Source organism: Dreissena polymorpha, chromosome 6, assembly GCF_020536995.1.
Source record: "Dreissena polymorpha isolate Duluth1 chromosome 6, UMN_Dpol_1.0, whole genome shotgun sequence".
NCBI lineage: Eukaryota > Metazoa > Mollusca > Bivalvia > Myida > Dreissenidae > Dreissena > Dreissena polymorpha.
The window spans coordinates 106,165,546-106,177,632 of NC_068360.1; the positions used below are offsets into that span (position 1 = coordinate 106,165,546).

A 12,087-nucleotide genomic window follows, 5' to 3' on the forward strand; every position below is an offset into this window, starting at 1 on the left:
ATTAATAGCATTGTTTTCCATGAATGAAGAAAACAATCATTCACTCTTATAGTCTTGTTTCATATGTATATATATATACCATATTACAATTCATATTGAAAGTTACAAACTCATTTATACAGTTGATTTATAAAAAAGCACATTAAATAACCAAACAAATTGTAATAAAACTCATACATGTGTATTGCCGTACGTCTTAAACAATAAATTTTAGATAGATTATTAATTTAATTTTCTCAAACATGCATCTACTACGTTCCAATTTAACATATTTTATTCGCATGTTTTCAAAACTGTGCCCTTTGCTCCCATGGTGTGTACAGTCAAACCAAATGTAGGCATGCTCCCTGGATGTGTCCAATCACATTAATCAGTGGACATTTCTGTTGTAAAATGATCGTTGGTAAAAAAACAAATTTAGTATTTATGTCGTTGTTAATGCATAAAATGGTCTTTTGGCAAGACATACTTTATACTGCCTGAGCGATACATTGTTAAATGAATAATAAAACAATTGCTTGAAGGATGCAAACACAAAATTAAATTAAATGAGTCAATAATTGTTGATATACATTTTCAATTTAGGCAATTAAAATATCTCTAAATGGCCAGACAAAACACATCTTATATCATGTGATTGTTCTAGTTCAAAATATAATTATAGTCGAGTTGGTCATGTTATTACTGGGTATCTTAATTTTGTTGAAATGCAAAACCTAAGAAATTTACTGCGACGAGGCCCTAAGTATAGACTTGCTATTCCAATCGATTTTCAAAGTAAGATAACAATGAAAAATAAAAGAAAAATTGCGAGGGGGGATTATAAGGTGGGGCGTGGGGGATTGTTTGGGTAGAGTCCGTTGTAGTATATCAGGTAAGTGTTGGTTTGTCATAGTATCAATCAAATCTGATAATAAATAAACAAGTAATGGCAATTTTAGCAAAATTTAATAATTTGATCTTACGAGTTAATGTCGTTCAAAGGTGAAGGTCAAATTTAACTTGCCAGGTACAGTACCCTATGCCATTAAGAAAGTATTTAAAGTTTAAAGCAATAGCCATTATACTTCAGAAATACAGTGTATCTAGACAAACAAGAGGGCCATGATGGCCCTGTATCGCTCCACTGCTGAAAAAGGCTGAAACAAATATTCTCTGCATGTGCAAATACTTAAATATAGGCCCTATTTAAGCACATGTACACTTTTGTGACCCCCTGGGCTTGGTCAAATTTAACCCAGGGTTGGCATATTGACCGGGCCGGCGGTCAATACCCGGTTAAAACCGGTCAATACTGGTCGATTGAAAATTGTAGCATTTAAACATTACAAAGGAGCCATTTTATATTTAATCAATAATTATTCTGTAATTGATAAACTTTTTTCTGAGTTATTTATTGTAAAAAAATCTTTAAAGCTGTAAAAAGTTACTTCTTTATTATTTATGGAAACAGCCTCAAATACATAAGGACTAAGGCAATATCTTTATCTCAGTGTATCACATCTGTTACTAAAGTATTATTACTATTGTAGGTACCATTTCACTTAACTATTGATATATCTATATGATAAGCAGATGGACAAACAGAACTCTTGTGTATTCTAGGGTTATAAATCTAGCCTCTTAGTTGGTAATAAAATGCATGCAGTGTTATGTCTCTGATATTGACAATTAAGCAAATCTGCCCTATTTCATATCACTCACACAAGAAGATTACATTGTACTTGCTATTAATTTAATAGTTACTTCTAACTTGTTTCCTTTCTGTATTTAGAGGTGTTTTTTCCCTTTCATATTAAAAAGTTCAATTGGTATTCAAATGAATAAACAATCAAAGTTCTTGATTTTGCCAATAAATAATGATTTCCAATTGTGGGTCTACTCTTCTTTTCAATTGTTTTTTTCTTTTAATAATTATTTCTTATTATGTTTTTTATTCTTATATCAATAAAAATTAAAGTTTTTTACACTATTTTGTTTAAAAAGTATTTAAAGAAATCAATTCAAAAATACATGACAAGTAAGAATTGTGTCAAAAAGGTGCCATTTAAGGCCCTATTATCAGTTTTGGCTGCCCCAACCTGTATAGGTGAGAAGACTGTTAGAAGACTGTGGGGACAGTGGGGTATGAGGAACAACTCATACACAGTAATTGACAGGTTCTTGTTGAATCAAGCACAGAATTATATGAGCATCATAATTCATTAGAATTGGAAAAAAATTCAATCAACCAGAAAAATCAAATTGACCAACTTTGACATATTTGCAAAATTTTGAGAGATTGGCCTAAAAATTGCATGAACAGGTATAAAATAGTGGGTATTAATAGCTTAAGACATTATTGGCAACATGTCTGTTTAATTTATATTATCAATATTGTTTAATTAGGCATGGAATATAAATTAAAATTGGGGGTAAAGTTCAATCGACCAGTATTGACCAGTAATGACCACTTCGGGAGTATTGACCGGGGCGGTTTTAACCGGTAAAAACCGCCGGTTAAAACCGGGGGCGGTCGATTGGTGCCAACCCTGATTTAACCCCATGGGCATAATTTGAGCAAACTTTGTAGAGAACTACTATATCTCACTTCATTTACATACAAAATATGGTAGCCCTAGGTCCTAGAGTTATATACAAGAATATTTTTAAAGTTTGCACAAAATAAGCAAGATATAAGCGTATATAATGTTCAATTTTGTGACCCGCGGGTCAGGGTCAAATTTGACTATAAGATGTTACTGCATATCAAATTTGATAGCCCTAGGCCTAATGGTTATGGACAAGAAGTTTTGAAAGATTTCACAAAATAGGCCTTATATAAGCATATGTTCAATTTTGTTTTAATGAAATTCTCAAACATATTTACCGACATAAATGTTTAAGATTATTTTTTTGATGTTGGATTATCGGATAATTGTGAACATAAGAAGCGTTATGTACATGTTTACAGTTATCGATACGATTCGGTTTCTATGCATGAATTGGCGAGTCATCGTTGTCACCGATATCCACTGCGATCACGGCGAATTGCGGCGAATCGCAGCGAATCACCACAACATTGGGGGGATTTAGCGCGAAGATTATCTTGCTCTCGCGCGACGACGGTGTGACCAGTCACGTGAACTCGCGGTGATTTTACACCCGAAAAGCAAAATGCCCGCCTTGACTCGGCTAATTTTGCAAAAATCACGGGTCGCGTAGTGTAAATCTTGGTTAAAGTAATAATGTGGTCCCTTCATATATATTTTTTTAATTAAAATGCAAATTCATGACGCATATTCATGATTCAAACTTTGTAAGTAGTCTATATATGCTTTGTGATAAAATGTGAAAAATAAAGTAACTCGTTTACATTTCTTACAAAAGTACTGTTGTTCAATGTATACCTAATGTTTCAGATCAAATGCCAACTTCCCAGGGAGATCACCATGCACTGGCGAGGGTCAGGCTCACAGAACATGAAAATATCATGAAGAAGGAATTTTCCTCTTCAGATATTGTGAGAATTATTAACATTTTCAAGAGTAAAATGAACAGAGTTTTAAAGCTGTAAAGTCCAGAACATGTCTGAGTTATGTGCCCTTGAAATGCTCTATGTTTATAAATGTTTTTCCTGTGGTAAAGAAGTGTTGGGACCAGGTATTTTAGTTGCATTTGGTACATGAATGTTTTGCAAATCAGATATATGTATATGTGTTGTTATTGTATCAAATACAGTATTCATAGAAGGAAAATATGCCTTTATTGCATTACTTAAGGAAATGAAATTTTGATAATATTCAAGTGTTTAACATGCTTTAACTATACTAATGCATTGAACTTTGAATTTCACAATTTTAAGAATTTCGCGACTGATTTTTTCACAATTTAAAGAAGTTCGCGACTCAATTTTTCACAATTTTAACATGTTCGCGACTCATTTTTTTACAAAGTGAGGGGCCAGGGCCGCTTCACAAAGTCAGGAAAAAAGCCCTGACAACGGTACCATTATAATTAATGTCGGACGAATAATAATGCATTTATAACCATTTTTACCTTTTCCGTGTTTTACCTAAAGGATTTCTGGGTTTTCCGGATATTTCCGGGTTTTATACCTGCCCTCCGAAAGTATTACGCAGGGGGAAAAACCTAGTAATCCTTACAATCGGGTAATTCAGCAGACTGTTCATATAAATCTACATACATGATATATATACTAAAAACGTAAAAACTGTGATGAAAAGTGAAGATAAATACCTTAGAAATCCAAATTCAAATTTGGCGTGAAAACAGATCATTTATGTTAATTCGTCAATAATTTCTAACGTGGTAAGACAATCGTGATACATCGGCTATCTCGGATTCCTCCGTCGTCTGCTGATCCAGAGTGGTGGTCATTCTATACATAGATGGTGACGTCACTACGTTATTGTCACCTCTATACTTAGACGCATCACGCACCTCCATTTGGAGGCATTTATGACTACGACACAAAGAAGTCCGCGGATGAATGAAGAATTTGCTTTATAAGTAAACATTCATGTTATGATTTAAAAGTTAAGTATTATTTTGTTCAGTCTTACGGTCTTATGTTAGTATCAATCATATTTCGTTAGTTTTCAACAATTTCGCTCTTTATTCATATTTTTTTTAAACAGAACTTTCACTTTCGGTTGTATAACAACATGTAACCTTTATTGACGAAAGTTTGCAATGAAATAGCGTTTTCAAAACCGCTTAAAAAGTTTCAGAAGGTGTGTCTGATGCATGTTTTGAAAAGACACAATGTCATAGCTATATTGCCGACTAGTATGGGAACAATTTGATATTTCAAGTGGCTCCATTTGCATTGCAAGAGAAGTTCAAATTGACTTGTTCAGTTTGTTAAATTTTGACACCCTTATTATATATTTTTTTATAAGTGCCTGATAGATTTCTTTCTTTAAATAATTGAAATCATTGAAAAATTTAGTAAAAGCACAGCATTGATGTTCTATGATGGTTATTTTTAGTGGAATAGTATGTTACAATAAAACAATTATAACTATTGTATTAATGAATTTAGATTAGGTGTCATTTTTAAATGGGGTAGTAATTCATTATATGAGATTAGCACATTATATAGTTGAAAAATAAATAACACTTTAATGACTTACCATAGTGAAATAAAGTAGCATAGAATATGTTGCAGGTCATAAAATGTAAAACTGAAGTTCAAACTCAGAAGAAGCTTTACAAATATTTTACACTGACAACACTGTTGATTTTCCAAAAAAAATCCTACCTATCTTCATGCCCTAGTTTTTTGGGGAAAATTTAAATATTAATAATATCATTGAGTTAAATTATTAAAATATCAATATGTTTTTATTACATTAGCTAATTATAGTATTATATTATTAATAATGAAATACTTTGCAAGGAAAGTCCAATTCTGTTTTAATTAGTCTTAATTAGCTACTAGTAAAATTGAAAATATCAGTGACATCCAATAATTGGATTATATGCGTGTGAATGCATATGTTTTTTTGACAGTTACATAGTACCCTATTTAATTGTATAACAAAAAACAACTATAGTTCCACAACCCAGCCCAAGTTTACACAAACTGAATTAATTCATCAATTGATCCTATTTAATTATATTAAAAACAACATGTGTAAGATTTTGATAATATCCCATGTATTCCTCTAGTATTCCTTTAGTACACCCAAGGTTGGCACCAATCGACCGCCCCTGGTTTTAACCGGCGGTTTTTACCGGTTAAAACCGCCCCGGTCAATACTCCCAAATTTGTCATTACTGGTCAATACTGGTCAATTGAACTTTACCCCCAATTTTGATTAATATTCCATGCTCAATTAACAATATTGATAATATAAATTAAACAGACATGTTGCCAATAATGTCTTAAGCTATTAATACCTACTATTTTATACCTGTTGATGCAAATAAGTCAAAGTTGGTCAACTGGATTTTTCTGGTTGATTGATTTTTTTTCAATTCTAATGAATCATGAATGCTCAGAAAATTCTGTGCTTCATTCAACACGAACCTGTCAATTACTGTGTATAAGTTGTTCCTCATGCCCCACTGTCCCCAGTCTTCTCACAGTCTTCTCACCTATACAGGTTAGGGCATCCAAAACTGATAATAGGGCCTTAAATGGCACCTTCTTGACACAAACCTTACTAGTCATGTATTCTTGCCTGGATTTCTTTAAGTACTTTTTAAACAAAATAGTGAAAAAATATTTTATTTTCCATTGATATAAAAATTTAAAAAAACATAATTAGAAATAATTATTAAAAGAAAGTAGAGTAGACCCACAATTGGTAAACATTATTTGTTGGCAAAATTAAGAACTTTGATTGCTTATTCATTTGAAGACCAATTGAACTTTAAAATATGAAAACCCTCTTAATACAGAAAGGAGACAAGTTAGAAGTAACTGTTAAATTAATAGCAAGTTAACTCCTTTTGTGTGAGTGAAATGAAATAGCCTAAGGGAAGATTTGCTTCATTGTCACTTTCAGAGACATAACACTGCATGCATATTATTACCAATTAAGGCTTAGGGGCCAGATTTATGACCCTAGAAACCACACTAGTTCTGTTTGTCTTTCTGCCTATCAAATAGATATATCAATTGATCAGTGAAATGATTTATTATGATTGTTTTTAGGGAAGCCTCAAACAAATTTTACTAATTAAATAGATCCTTGAAAAATTGAGTAAAAACACAGCTTTGATGTTCTTTGAGGCCACACTTAAAATATTGTTGGTTTGCCCTTTACCGACCCTAGATTTTACAGTTGGGTAGGTAGGTAGGAAAATTATTTTATTTTATTTTAGAAATCATATTTCTAATACACTAATAGTCTTTGAATATTCATAACACTGGTATTAAAGCACTGTTGCAGTGTAAGAAGTCCTAGTTAGCTTAACCATATCTTGTTTGCTGTTTTCTTGCATATATTAATATCAAATGCATGCGTGTGTGTTATTGTATCAAATACGTGTTCAATAAATGCTGTTAATTGCTCTGAATGTAAATAAAATATCTACAATAAGGAAAACATCAATACCACTTATTGTAACAAGATATTTATAAATTATGATATGCCAATGTAATTGTATCAACTATCATGCATGGGTTGTGGTTACTTCGGTTTGCAGTAAGTATAAAACTAATTAAAATCAGTTTTAACTTGAATGAATGAATGAACAGTAAAGCAAACCGTTTAAGAAGCTATAGAAATCATTTGACTGACTGTGACAACCAAATTTAAACAAAATAAATCGTTTCAATTTTTCATCTAAGTTCTAACTTCAGGTTAAAAGCGAAAGTAGATTAACATGTGCAAATATTTACTTCATTTGAAAACTGTTATCCATTCCAAACTGAAATCTTCCGTTAAATAATAATAAAAACAAAATGTTCAAAGCACAAGAGATGCTGTGCTTTTAATTTGTTTAGATCGTATTCACAATTGAACAGAAGTTTACATGTTGACCTTCATTGAAGATTAACACTGTCCGCCATTTTCATGATTTTGATTGTTTTGACAGGAAGCGAAAATCTCTTCTATTTCCTGTGCAAAACAAATTTAAAAACTCGTAAATTAATTTCTTTTTACTGAAAATAGTTATTAAATTTATTTTTAAACCATATGTGATATGAAACCATGCATGACATGTCTTTAAAAAAAATTATTTGAAATCGAGACCACACGTACTTTATTGTTTTAAACAAAATGGCGGACTAAGTTGACAGTTTATAGACGCTTGCATAACTGCGCACCTCCTATTATTCCAAAATATTGACTACAGTATATGTCATTCACAACTGTTGATAATGACTCCTAACACTTCCCATATACATTTGGTTAAAAATCATATCTCGCAATATTGAACGCTTAATTACAACAACCAGTTTTGAAAAAAGGTCGCACATAAATCAACCTTTACAACAATAATTGCTGTGCAGACACCTTTTTTAAACAGAAGATTACTCCATGAGGTCGGATATTCATGTAAAAAATGTCTTTTAATGAGCGAACGCATGCAATACATCATTAAGTCCATATATAATTAAGAGCGGTGTATGCACATATTCGTTATTGAACATATTCCTGTTAATTAAGCACAATATATTTAAAGAACATACTTTTTTCTCGTCGATGATAGAAGCTTGTCACCGTTCGCCAACCAATTTCACTCCTCTGCACTTAACCTACTGCAAGATGGCTTAACTTGTCGAACGCTCGATTCGCACGTACACCACTTTGACGGTTGGGATTGGTGGAATGTTTAAGACTTCCTAGTCAAAGATCCTAGTAACAAGTGGGCTGCAAGCGAAATGAACAATACAGCCTTGTGCGTTCCGGCCGTTGAACCATTTACGTCCTTAGTCTTAGTTGAAATGACAAGTGATACTTGAAACAAATTGCGATTGCTATAAAGCGGCCCGTACATGTGTAGAAACCGCGCTCTATGAAACGGTTTTATTGAATGTGCGTGAAGTGTCGTCCCAGATTAGCTTGTGCGGTACCCTTCGTGTGTGTTTAAATGCCTGTAATTTAGTATGTGTTTGAATAGATTTTAACATAATTAATTTGTGATTACAGGTTTTCAAGTTATAATTTTAAACAAAAATTTGCACATTCATCTTAATTTTCATTCTATTTGTCTTTATTGTAAAATATGTGTTTAAAAGCGGGTGCTGTTTAGTGTACATTAGCTTTTTTCACAAAATGAAATTGTTATCTACCCATGGGTTTGTGTAGGTTTGTGTTCGAGAGTGCAGTAATTTTCATGGAATGAAAACTGGGTATAAGGATAATTTATAGAATGTTAAGAACTTAAAAAGCCGATTCAAATGAAAGTATATGCTAGATATTTTATACGGGTTCTAAGATATCACATTACACTGAAACATTTTACTATGAGTGCTTCAAACTTTCCATTCACTTGGTGACTTTTATTAAAATTTGTAAGCAAACAAATACAACACCATTTTCACAATTTAAGTAAAAAAAACGACGCGACTTTTCCCAATCTGAAAGGCCCCGGCCCTGTTCTCGAAATGGTGAAGAATAAAAAAAAAACATTTCTAACTTAGCCAAGTGACTCGCGGAAGTAAGTAAACGATGGACAATTTAAGAAATATATACTTCGTTAAAATGAAAGCAATTTAAAACATGTGTGTTCCCATACTGCTCGTCGGGTCCAAGAAATATATACAAATCATCCCAAAAAATTAAATGCTGCAAGCTATAGATCCCGCAATTACGTATTTGCTGAGTGTTCTTATGTCATTTGCGAGTTTTAATTTGGGTAAATACATTCATATTGATCTGTTCAGTACGACTAAAGTTATAGTCAAACATATACATTTTCGTGTAAATAGAAATAAGTGCGGATACTTTGTTAGCGGTGTAAGGGCCTCAGCAAAAATATATGTAAGTAAAAATAAATAGTTTGTACATGAAGAAACATCTGTTTGGACTCCGGACCATTTTAAAGGGACCTGTTCACGTTTTGATAAATTGAAAAAAAAAAGAAACATACAATGTTTCAGATTTGGATATGTTCGTTGTAGTTTTTATAAAGAAATCAGTAATACGAGAGTTGCCTTCAAAATGAACAAAAGGAATCCGTGTTTTTTCAAGTACATCCACGGTTTTCTCGAACCATTGTTGTGTAAGCAGATGTGTTAAATACTATACTTCAATGAACATGCAATTTGTCAATATTATTCAACATGCCTCATAAGAAAATTAGTGAAGCTGTGAAGGACATTGTTTTAGGCCTTTTGAGATGCAAATGCAGTTACAGTAGCATTCAAATGAACTAAAATGATGGACCATGCTATTTCTTTGGGAAGTATTCGGAATATTCGACATGACGCTACTGTATAGCGCAGAACAACGCCTGGTGGTCCTACAAATTCAACTTCAAGTAGACGTCCATATAAGGTCAAGCCTGACGTCGTATGCAAAATTCGTCGGTGGATCTCTAAAATCAATCCGCCGATCCAGAGAAAAAAGGCATTGGACACAGGAATGTCCAAGGGAACAGTATACTACATCATTAGGCATGTTGTGAAAGCAAATTGACGGAAGAAGTTAAAGGCTCATCAGCTCAACATGGCACAGATTCAGAAGCGCAGGGCCAGGTCTTGGAAGCTATATATCTAAAGCTTAAATGTGGCAAGTGGAGAGATTTTGTTACATCTGACGAGTGATGTTTTATCTTGGTGGAAGTTATAGAAGAAGAAGAGTATGTTATGTCAGAATGGGAGAAAACGTTGGCGATAAACTGAAGTTTGTAAAACGTGATGCGTTTGCCCGTGGCTCTATGGCGTGTGCTGCTTTATCGTCCAGAGGTAAATCAGTGATCAGAATAATTCCCAAAGGGACCAAGGTAAACTCAGAATACTATATCAATAAAGTTCTGAAACAATTTATACGAAAGGATGTACCGAGACTCTTTCCGGAGGATAAACACGTCATGACTTTCCATCAGGACAGTGCATCTAGCAACAATTTTAAACACTGTTTTCTACAAAAAATATCAAAACATTAACACCCGAAGAATGGACTTAAGTCTCTAGATGCGGCCCAAATGGATTTTGGTATATGGGGATACTAAAACGACGCTTACAAAATCGACACGTAAACTCACTTTCTGGTCTAAAAATAGCTCTGAAGGACGAAAAGCGTAAATTGGAACAAACAACCATCAACTAGACGTTGAAATCTTGGCCAAAACGTTGCAGGATAATTTACAATTGCCATGAATCTCATATTGAGCATTTGTTGCAAAACAAATGTATTTAGATTATAAATTATTCATATATTTTGTTTTGTTCGTCATGAAATTGGGCACCTCTCGTACTGAACATTTATGATGCCCTTAAATATCCATTATATGCATCTTTTGGCGATTTAAAAACCTGAAATTTATAAAGAGTTACAAACGCGATACGATTGAATAATTTGGAAAGTTGAATTGATATCGTTATATTTTGTGACATTACGAGGATTGCTTATACAAAGTATAAAATATGCCATGAACTATATCAGCATGGATGAAGGAGTGGTTAAAGCGCTAGACGTTTACTCCAAATGTCAGTGGTTCGGGTCCAGGTAAGGATGTTTGTTTTATACTGGAGCTCTTTAGTTCCGATGTTTACATTTATCAATTTAAAGCATTTAATTACAAACTTCAAACCAGGTCAAAAATCAGTAAACAAGCCCCTTTAATATATACAGATTTATCATATCCGTTTTATGCGGCGGCTACTAAAAAACGGAAACCGTCGCTTTGTGAAACAATAACATTATTGTCCTTAATTCATGACTCACTGACTCACTGTTCTTTTTCCACGAATGGTGTATTTTTAGTTTGGTTTTGGAATAGTTTGCAGACGGATAAACTGCACGATGCTGAGTGTTTATATCGTTAATCAAAAACGTTTTCCTGCCAACAAGAAGTATCCATATTGCAAATTACTAGAAGTTGGTATACACATGTTTTAATAAAACGTACTTAACCCACCGCGAACGACAACGAAATGATGGTCAGAACATTTATCATTATACTCAGTTATTTATGTGGTTAATTTGTAAATTCACACATTCATTAAAAAAATATAAGAAATTACTTGACGTACACATTATTACCTTTTTATAAATTATTCACTCGAAATGCATTCAAGTAAGAGCTTACAATAATTAAAGAATCAAACTAACTTTATTGAGTCGCGTCATGCGAAAATTGGTCTTATGCCATATGCGACCAGCGTAGCTTCAGACCTGCCTGCGCATTTGCGCAGTCTGGAAAGGCGATACCCAATCCGCTAATGAGACCACGAAACCTTAGGTGACATTATAGCGGACAGCGTAGATCTTGGCCGCCCGTAGTTAAAACCGATGTTCGCATGTCCGTGAATATAACGAATACCCATATAACATAATCTAAAAACCACCAAGAATTGTCTAATGTCAGATATTGCTGACAGTCAGATCCTCGGACTTGCCTAATTTACAAAAAAGGCGTAAAAAAGTTGTTTGTTTTCACCAACCCAATTGCTTTAAC

The 12,087-nt window shown here is 33.2% G+C and overlaps 1 protein-coding gene across 1 annotated transcript in view; it reads right to left on the reverse strand.

Moving 5' to 3' along the window:
* LOC127835975 (uncharacterized) overlaps nt 1-4,375 on the reverse strand; it is a 120,460-nt gene extending 116,085 nt beyond the window's left edge. The window contains exon 1 of the mRNA XM_052362393.1: nt 4,240-4,375. The gene's annotated coding sequence lies outside the window, so the exon portion shown is untranslated. The remainder of the gene's footprint in view (nt 1-4,239) is intronic.
* Between the last annotated feature and the right edge of the window lie 7,712 nt (nt 4,376-12,087).